This window comes from Hemibagrus wyckioides, linkage group LG10 (assembly GCF_019097595.1).
Source record: "Hemibagrus wyckioides isolate EC202008001 linkage group LG10, SWU_Hwy_1.0, whole genome shotgun sequence".
In the NCBI taxonomy this organism is placed as follows: domain Eukaryota; kingdom Metazoa; phylum Chordata; class Actinopteri; order Siluriformes; family Bagridae; genus Hemibagrus; species Hemibagrus wyckioides.
This window is the reverse complement of record NC_080719.1, coordinates 16,107,378-16,116,915: the sequence shown is the minus strand read 5'-3', so window position 1 is coordinate 16,116,915 and position 9,538 is coordinate 16,107,378.

Genomic DNA, 9,538 nt, shown 5'->3' with positions numbered 1-9,538 from the left:
TGCATAGTTACTTCTTATGCCATAAATTGAACAAAAATAAAAAATAAAAACATTATTATGGCACTGTGCAAAAGTTTGGGCACTCTAAGAGTTCCAGAGTCTCAGATTCTTTTTACAAGGTTTCACACCTTAATCAGCTCGTTAGATCTGATGCATGGCAACAGCTGTCATTAGTAAATGCCAATTTCAAAGCTTTACAAATACTTTGACTCTTCAAACCTTGTGCACACACTTGTGGACACTCGACAACCATGGGTTCCTCTAAGCAGCTGTGTAAGACTCTGAAAATGAAAGTTATTGATGCCCACAATGCAGGAGAAGGCTACAAGAAGATAGCAAAGCGTTGTCAGCTTGCAGTTTCCACAGTGAGAAATGTAATTAAGAGATGGCAGTTCAAGGGAACTGTGGAGGTCAAGATGAGATCTGGAAGACCAAGAAAACTCTCGGAGAGAACTGCTCGTATGCTGGTCAGAAAGACAAATCAAAACCTCCATTTGACTGCAAAAAACCTGCAGGAAGATTTAGCAGACTCAGGAGTGGTGGTGCACCATTCCACTGTGCAGCGATGCTTGTACAGACAAGACCTTCAGGGAAGAGTCAGCAGAAGAAAACCTTACCTGCGTCCCCATCATAAAATCCAACGTCAGAAGTATGCAACAGAACATCTACAGAAGCCTGATGCATTTTGGAAACAAGTGCTGTGGACTGATGAAGTTAAAATAGAACTCTTTGGCCACAATCAGCAAAGGCATGTTTGAAGAAAAAAAGGAGCAGCATTTCATGAAAAGAACACCTTGCCAACTATTAAGCATGGGGGTGGATCTATCATGCTTTGGGGTTGTGTTGCAGCCAGTGGCACAGGAAACATTGCACGGGTGGAGGGAAGAATGGATTCCACTAAATACCAGCAAATTCTGGAAGCAAACATCACACCATCTGTAAAAAAGCTGAAGCTGAAAAGAGGATGGCTTCTACAACAGGACAATGATCCTAAACATACCTTGAAATCCACTATGGAATACCTAAAGAGACGCAAGCTGAAGGTTTTGGAATGGCCATCACAGTCCCCTGATTTAAACATCATTGAAAATTTGTGGGTAGATCTTAAAAGAGCTGTGCATGCAAGACGACCAAAGAATATTACAGAACTAGAAGCCTTTTGCAAGGAAGAATGGGAGAAAATCCCAAGTACAAGAACTGAAAGACTTTTAGCTGGCTATAAAAAACGTTTGCAAGCTGTGATATCTGCCAGAGGAGGTGTTACTAAGTACTGATTATGTAGGGTGCCCAAACATTTGCACAGTGCCACAATAATGTTTTTATTTTTTATCTTTGTTCAATTTATGGCATAAGAAGTAACTATGCATCAATGTTTGCTGAAAATATTGTGCATTTTTTCCATTTCCAAGAGAGACTGTGTTAACATCTTTTCAATTAAAAAATCACCAAAATCTGTTATTTATCAAGGGGTGCCTAAACTTTTGCATAAGACTGTACACTAGTTTGATGTTTTTATCCATTCAACTGCTTTAAACTTGTCAGCATCATGGAAAACTGGAATACACCTTGGATGGGATGTCAGGTTATCCACAACAGGACATCATGCACAAACACCATTTCTCTAACGATAACCCGAGGCCAATGGTAATGCTACACTTCAGTGTTTTCAAAAGATTGACCTTGAATAGATGTTAACTATTAATTTTTTTATTTTGTTTTCTAATTATTGTTATCCAGAATGTAGATTATTCTGACTGAATATCCAGCATTTTTCACCAAAAGATATATTCTTATTGCATCATACAGTTTATCATACTAGATTTAATTTGTCAGTACCATTGGTAATTTTTATTTTGTTAATCTCCTTTAGTGACCACAAATAAAATGTTATAAATTTGGGGTAGCTACCATACACACTTCACAATTTAAAAAATTAACTTAATTTTTACACTCTCTTCCTAATTTGTAAAGAAAAATGTGAACGACTTACTTGATTCTGTGCTTAATTTGATTCCAAGAGAGTCTGTGGGGTGACTATGGAACCTGCAGGAGATAAACTTATAAATTCTATACTTTATCAATAGAAACATACTTGTCCATATGCTTGTGTGTGTCGAGGTAAGGGTTAAGGGGTTGTATTTGTGTGGGTGATTGTGGGGTGACTATGGAATACATAACCTTCAGGAGATAAACTTCTAACTTCTATGTTTTATCAATAGAAACATACTTGTCCATATGATTGCGGGGGTAATAAAGGTTTACGAACACTTTCTGGAGATAAACTTTGTGTGTGTGTGTCAAGATATGGGTTAAGGGGTGTATGTGTGTCACGTACAGGGTGTGTGTGTGTGTGTGTGTGTGTGTGACATTGTGGGTGTTGATGGTTTATGACCCCTTCAAAGAGTTTGATATAAACACAGTTTTTCAGCTCAGTTGAGCTCACATTTAAATGGTATCCAGTTTTATAAAATCAGTGCAAACTAAGTTATTTAGGTACTCTAGTGATGTCTTGTTAAGCATTGCATCATTATACATAAATTCCATTAAAACGATTACCATTAACTTACACAATTTTTTCCCCAAAGATTACAATTCTCAATTTAATTGTGTAATGGTATATAAACAATGACCATTACCAAACAATATCTTCTAGCGTTCTTCTAGAACTTCTACAAATGAATTTTACAAATTTTTAGCACATTTCAGATCATTTTGTCATAAATGTTGGCCAGCATATCTAATATCATAACACAAAATAATAATAATAATAATAATTAAACATTTTAAGTATTTTTTTATAGACCTGTCACATACAAGAACTTTTTGGAGTTTACTTACTGTCACAAAACACTAGAGAAGAACAGGCAATGGAGTATTTAAACCCCAGAAGGGGTATGTTTATTGAGAACTGAGAACTGAAAGCGGGTGGAAAGAGGGAGAGTGGAGAATACTCAGGAGGAGGAGACTATGAGCCGGAGCTGGAGGGAGATGATGCCGTGCACGGAGGTGAGTGGAGTTGGGAAGAGAAGCGATCGTGGAGGAGAAAAAGGAGGAGAAGGTAGTAGTCGGGCAAAACAGGGGAATAGCGGTAGCTATAATGCTAACAAATGTCAGTGTGATATGAAGTCATTATTATTGATCCATTTCAGCATTTTGCCTTACCTTTACATTATATACTCTTACATTTTTGTGTAATTTTATGTGCAACATCTAGCAGCTAGATTTTTGTCAGTATTGTGAACAACAATATATGAATCCCAATTTGAAAGACTAGTTTTAGAGTTTTTAACATTATTGTTAAAACTGGAGGTCAATGTACATCTTTAAAAATGCTAAATATTTTTCCTAATATTTGTTAGCCACTTACAGGGGTTGGACAATGAAACTGAAACGCCTGGTTTTAGACCACAATAATTCATTAGTATGGTGTAGGGCCTCCTTTTGCGGCCAATACAGCATCAATTCGTCTTGGGAATGACAGATTCAAGTCCTGCACAGTGGCCAGAGGGATTTTGAGCCATTCTTTTTGCAGAATAGTGGGCAGGTCACTACGTGATGCTGGTGGAGGAAAACGTTTCCTGACTCGCTCCTCCAAAACACCCCAAAGTGGCTCAGTAATTTAGATCTGGTGACTGTGCAGGCCATGGGAGATGTTCAACTTCACTTTCATGTTCATCAAACCACTCTGTCACCAGTCTTACTGTGTGTATTGGTGCATTATCATCCTGATACACGGCACCACCTTCAGGATACAATGTTTGAACCATTGGGTGCACATGGTCCTCCAGAATGGTTCGGTAGTCCTTGGCAGTGACGCACCCATCTAGCACAAGTATTGGGCCTAGGGAATGCCATGATATTGCAGCCCAAACCATCACTGATGCACCCCCATGCTTCACTCTGGGCATGCAACAGTCTGGGTGGTACGCTTCTTTGGGGCTTCTCCACACCGTAACTCTCCCGGATGTGGGAAAGACAGTGAAGGTGGACTCATCAGAGAACAATACATGTTTCACATTGTCCACAGCCCAAGATTTTCGCTGCTGGCACCATTGAAACCGACGTTTGGCATTGGCACGAGTGACCAAAGGTTTGGCTATAGCAGCCCGGCCATGTACATTGACCCTGTGACGCTCCCGACGGACAGTTTTGGTGGAAACGGGAGAGTTGAGGTGCACATTTAATTCTGCAGTGAGTTGGGCAGCTGTGGTTTTATGTTTTTTGGATACAATCCGGGTTAGCACCCGGACATCCCTTTCAGACAGCTTCCTCTTGCCTCCACAGTTACTCCTGTTGTATGTGGTTTGTCCTTCTTGGTGGCATGCTGACATTACCCTGGATACCGTGGCTCTTGATACATCACAAAGACTTGCTGTCTTAGTCACAGATGCGCCAGCGAGACGTGCACCAACAATTTGTTCTCTTTTGAACTCTGATATGTCACCCATAATGTTGTGTGCATTACAATATTTTAAGCAAAACTGTGCTATTACTCTGCTAATTAAACCTTCATGCTCTGCTCTTACTGGTGGAATGTGCAATCAATGAAGATTGGCCACCAGGCTGGTCAAATTTAGCCATGAAACCTCCAACTCTAAATTGGCCAGTGTTTCAGTTTCATTGTCCAATCCCTGTACTTGTCTCAACAATAAGTTTGATTCCAGAACCAAAGTACACTCTCCGGACTCCAGTAGTCACACATTGTTATTTTCCTGTGCAATAATTTTCTGGTTTTAAGCTGTTTTGGTGCCATATATTATCATATCTTATTTTGAACAATGACTGTATAGTATAAATCTTTTACCAGGCATTTTTGCACATTACAATATGCAGATATTAACATTACAATATTGGGTACCAATACTATTTCTAGGACTTCTACTCAGTCCAGTTTCTTAGAAACTTTATAATGTGATGCCTCAGTCTCAGTCTCACTAAGCTCTTGATATACAAAGCAAATATTATGACACAGCATTTGTGCAAAGTTAAAATTTGTTAACTACTAACAATTTAATGTCAGTAACTTACTTGTATTTACTGTCAGCACTATGCCAGTGCCAAAGAGGATCTTATTTCCAGCTCCAACATTCACACATTATGAGAACATGCAGCAAAAACTTTTTTAAATAAGAACTGAATTTTAGCAGTAATTATTGTTCCACTTCAGCAGTTTACCTTACTTTATCATAATATATATATTTTATTTTAGTGGAATTTCTACTTGTTTCTAGTTGAATAATTTTACATTACACATGTAGAATAAAATAGACAGTCAATATGATTTTATGTATTTTAAAATTTGCATTACAAAGATTAGCTTTACAGTTAAAAAAAAAAAAAACTTTTCATAATGTACATAAAAGGCTTACTTGTTTCAACAACTAACTGGGTTCCAGCGCTAAAATAAATTCTCCTGTCTGAATTAGTCACACACTTAACCGAACCCTACATAATAAAAAAACCATATTGACCTTGAATAGATGTTAGCTATTACTTTTTTGGTTTGGTTTTGTTTTCTAATTATTGTTATCCAGAATGTAGATTATTCTGACTGAATATCCAGTATTTTTCACCTCTAAAAGTTAGATTGGAGAGCGTAGACGTTCTGTACTCTCTGTCAGATCCTCTAAGTTGTGAAACCACTTGGGAGACCCAACGATGACTAAGGGGTATGTCATATTCTGGACATTCAGTGTATGTACCATATCAGTTCGAAACACATGCTTATGTACGTAGGTGTGTCATGTACAGAGGGTTTGTGCATGTGTGTGTGTCATGTTCAGGGAGACCCAACGATGACTAAGGGAATATGTCATTCTGTACATAAACTTATACAATATGTCATATCAGTAGAAAACACATGCTTATGTACGTAGGTGTGTCACGTACAGGGGGTTTGTGCGTGTATGTTTGTGATTAAGGATCTGATGATGTAGGTGTAACGTCTGGGACCCCCGCCCTATGCGGGGCTCGACCCCAGATGCCCCTGGTGTGTGTGCGCACGCCAACACACGGTGTAATGAGACCCATGCGCAGGATTCAGCGAAGCACTGCTTTTATTACATTTAAGACGCGACATAGGGAAACATACGTAACACTAGATATGGCGTGGTTAACTAAACAAAACCTAGACCTTAGCTTGGACATGGAACCTAGCAAACAAAACCCCAACAGAAACCACAGTACAGATAACAATCATGGACAAGGACACAAACACAAGGCTCCCTATTTATAGGGGTAGACATTAGGGCTAATGGGATACAGGTGACACAATCAGGATAGGAACAATAGGAAGGGCGTAACAAAAGACACACAAAGAAGCAGGCTTCCAAGGTTCACCTGCCAGCGCCCTCTCTGGGCCTGGCAGGGAACTGTCCAGCTGTTCCTGACAGTAGGATTATGTAACCTCCCCATCAATCGTCCTCATCGGTTGAAAGGGGGGCGGGATATTGTGACGAATACGTTTTTCTGATTGGTTGAAAAGGAGGCGGGATAATGTGACGGATACGTTTTTCTGATTGGTTGAAAAGGGGCGGGACGTTGTGACGTGGACGATTCTGATTGGCTGTCAGACCTGTCAAAATTGAAATAATGAAATGTACCACCCATCCCTCTCTCTCTGACAAGTAATTGATGGGACTCTAACTCGGAGGGTATCACTCTAAAACAGGAATATTTTAAATTTAAGTGTATTTTCATGAGCATACAAAACATTTAAGTATCAATATCCAATGAAATTCCAGTTTTATACTACTCAGAACATTGCATTACTCCAGGACATCTGAAACTTCCTTTGTGTTGCTCTGTTGAAGCCTACCCTCTCTCCAGATTTCTTCTGTAGAGTTCTTTGTTCTCCTCAGTCTTAGCTTGTAATCTTTCTGCACCCTCTTCATCTCTTCCATCTCCTTCTGCCTGAAAGCTTGTTTCTTTTTGTTCAGTAGTTCCTTCAGGTCCTTGCTGATCCAGTGTTTATTACAAAAACAATGAACCCTCCTGTCTGGAAATCTAGTGTGTTGCTGTCCTCAGGTGGTTCACAACACTTCTCAGTATGTGGTCTCAAAGCAGATCTGCAAAGCCTCTTGGGACCAACATCTTATGATCAAGATCACAGACTACCTATGGCCAACATGCTGGCAAATAGTCACAAAAAGGAACACACTAGGAACACACACACTTTATGCGCATTGCTGATTTGTCACATCCCAGATAGCAACAGAGTTTGGGTCGAGTCTGGCTTACATTCGGCACTTCTGGCTTGTTGCTGGCGCTGTCTTTTTCAAACCCTTGTGTCAAACAGCATTATGCAGGGCTCTGGCTGGAGTCTGGTCCACCAAAAGCAAATTGTATGTGTCTGGCTGAGCCCTGGCTTGAGTTTGGTCCACCAGAAAAAGAAAAATATTCCGCTGAGATCTGGGTGGGATTTGGTTAGCCGAAGAGTAAAAGGTCTTTGACATGAATGTGCTTTACAGTATCCTTGTAAGATGTTTAGTGGTTTATATTTATTTTAAACATATTTATAAAGTTAATTTTGTCAAAAAGAATAAAAAACTGAAAATGTGTTATAGTTAAAAATTCTTTAACATCAAATAGCAGACCTTTTCATCAAAATTGATTTAAAAACAAGCTATACAAGGAATTACTGATAAGTGGGCAGTGATTTAAGTGAATATAAATGAAGTAAATCTGAAGAAAAGAAAACAATCATTGACAAGATTATTTTGATGGGCAATTGAAGCAGACAAGAGGTGTGAATGTGTGGAATTAAAAAAATGTTGGCAAAATGATCCAAGACAAAGAAACTAATGGTTCAGTCTGCAGCACCATTAAGACACTAGAGCTAGTGACTGAATGGCTACTGAGTCTGAGTGGATTTTCTTTTGTCCTTTTAATAGCCTTTTTAAGTAGTGTCGATGAGACAGATTTATGACTTTAGCTGAAATTAACATGAACAACTTTAGTTTAGTTTAATCAACTTCTATATTGTTAATAAACTGTGCATGTTGTATGTCTGTTGTTATTAGATTAGATATCTGTCTTCTAAAGACATTCTGCTGCATTTGTGGATAAGCAGTATTGGGCCTCTACAATGTCGTCTTTCTGGGCGTCAGGTAAAATCTATCTCGGAGAGATTAAGTCATATAAAGATTATGTTCCCGGGTGAATTTGCCAGAAAACCAAGGAGTCTGGAAGAAAGGTTAAAGTGGAAACACATTGCTTGTCTCATTTGTTGAACATTTCAGTAAGTTGTATGGCCCTGAATTTGTAGTGTACAATATACACGGATTGATTCACCTTAGCGGTGATGTCCGACTTCATGGTCATTCATCATGGACCTAATATCTGGCTTTCCTTTTTGAAAATTACTTGCAGAAATTAAAAAAAAAAAAAAAAAGATCAGGAAACCACATAGACCCTTGGCTCAGGTAATTCGAAGGCTGTCTGAAATGCAAGCTGTCCACCCAAAAAGCAGCAGTGAAGTACAGGCTTTGAAAACACAGAAAATTCAGGCACACAGACGGGCCAGTTCCACAGATGTTTGCTGGAACTGTTGGGCAGTTCAGAGAATTGAGTAAGGATGGTGTTGTCATTAAAACTTCAGATGGTGATAATTGCATTGAGGTTAACAATGTTGTTGTTCTGGTACAAAACATTATTTTGTTTAAAGGTTGTGAGTTTGTTGTTTATAGGGAGTATTCCAAGAAAGAAAGCTTGTTTGACTACCCAATATGTTCTCAGGAATTGGGAATTTTTGTTGTTTCAAATCTGTCATTGGAGCTGAAATGTGCTAGGCTTAGACCAAATATACACAAGTATGTGAGGTTGCCGCTTGAGGGAAAGGGCAGGTTTGCTGTTTTCCCCCTTCTTCATTTAAAATAAAATGTTTGTAGTTTTTTTTTTATTATATTATTTCTTTCAGAATTGTAATTGGAGTTTTTGTGCTACACTTTAATTGATTTTTCTCTATTTGACTTTATATTATCTTTGTAAAATATTTGTGTTTTGCTGGCAGAAATAATGTACCACATTGTCAGCTTTGTTGACACTGAAGAAGTGGAGGTTGTGCCTGCAGTCTGGGTGAAGAATGGTGTGTGTTTATGGCCTCCATACAAGGGTGAAGGGATTCAGAGGGCAACTAAGTGTTTGGAGCAACCCCAGGAGTCTTGGTCTGCATATAAAGTTAAAATTATGTATACTACAAGGATGTAGAAATCCTTTCCATATACTATCCTTAATTTAAAAGGTTAAATGGTAAACAAGCAGTGGATTGTTTTAATTTTTGGATTGTCTCTTATAGATAATTATAGCGACGCACACCGGAAGCTGCCTCTTACAGAACAGCAGACCGATCTCCAGTCAGAGGCTGAGCATCGTTAGTTTTTTTGCAGCATCAAATTTAATTTTTTTCTCACTCATTTACTGTTCATGGATGTTTTTGCCCCATAATGACATTTTTTGACTGCACAGTCATGACACTATATGATCATGCATTCTTGATTGTGCTTTTCCCTGTTGGGAAGAGGTAAAATTTGTGATTTTT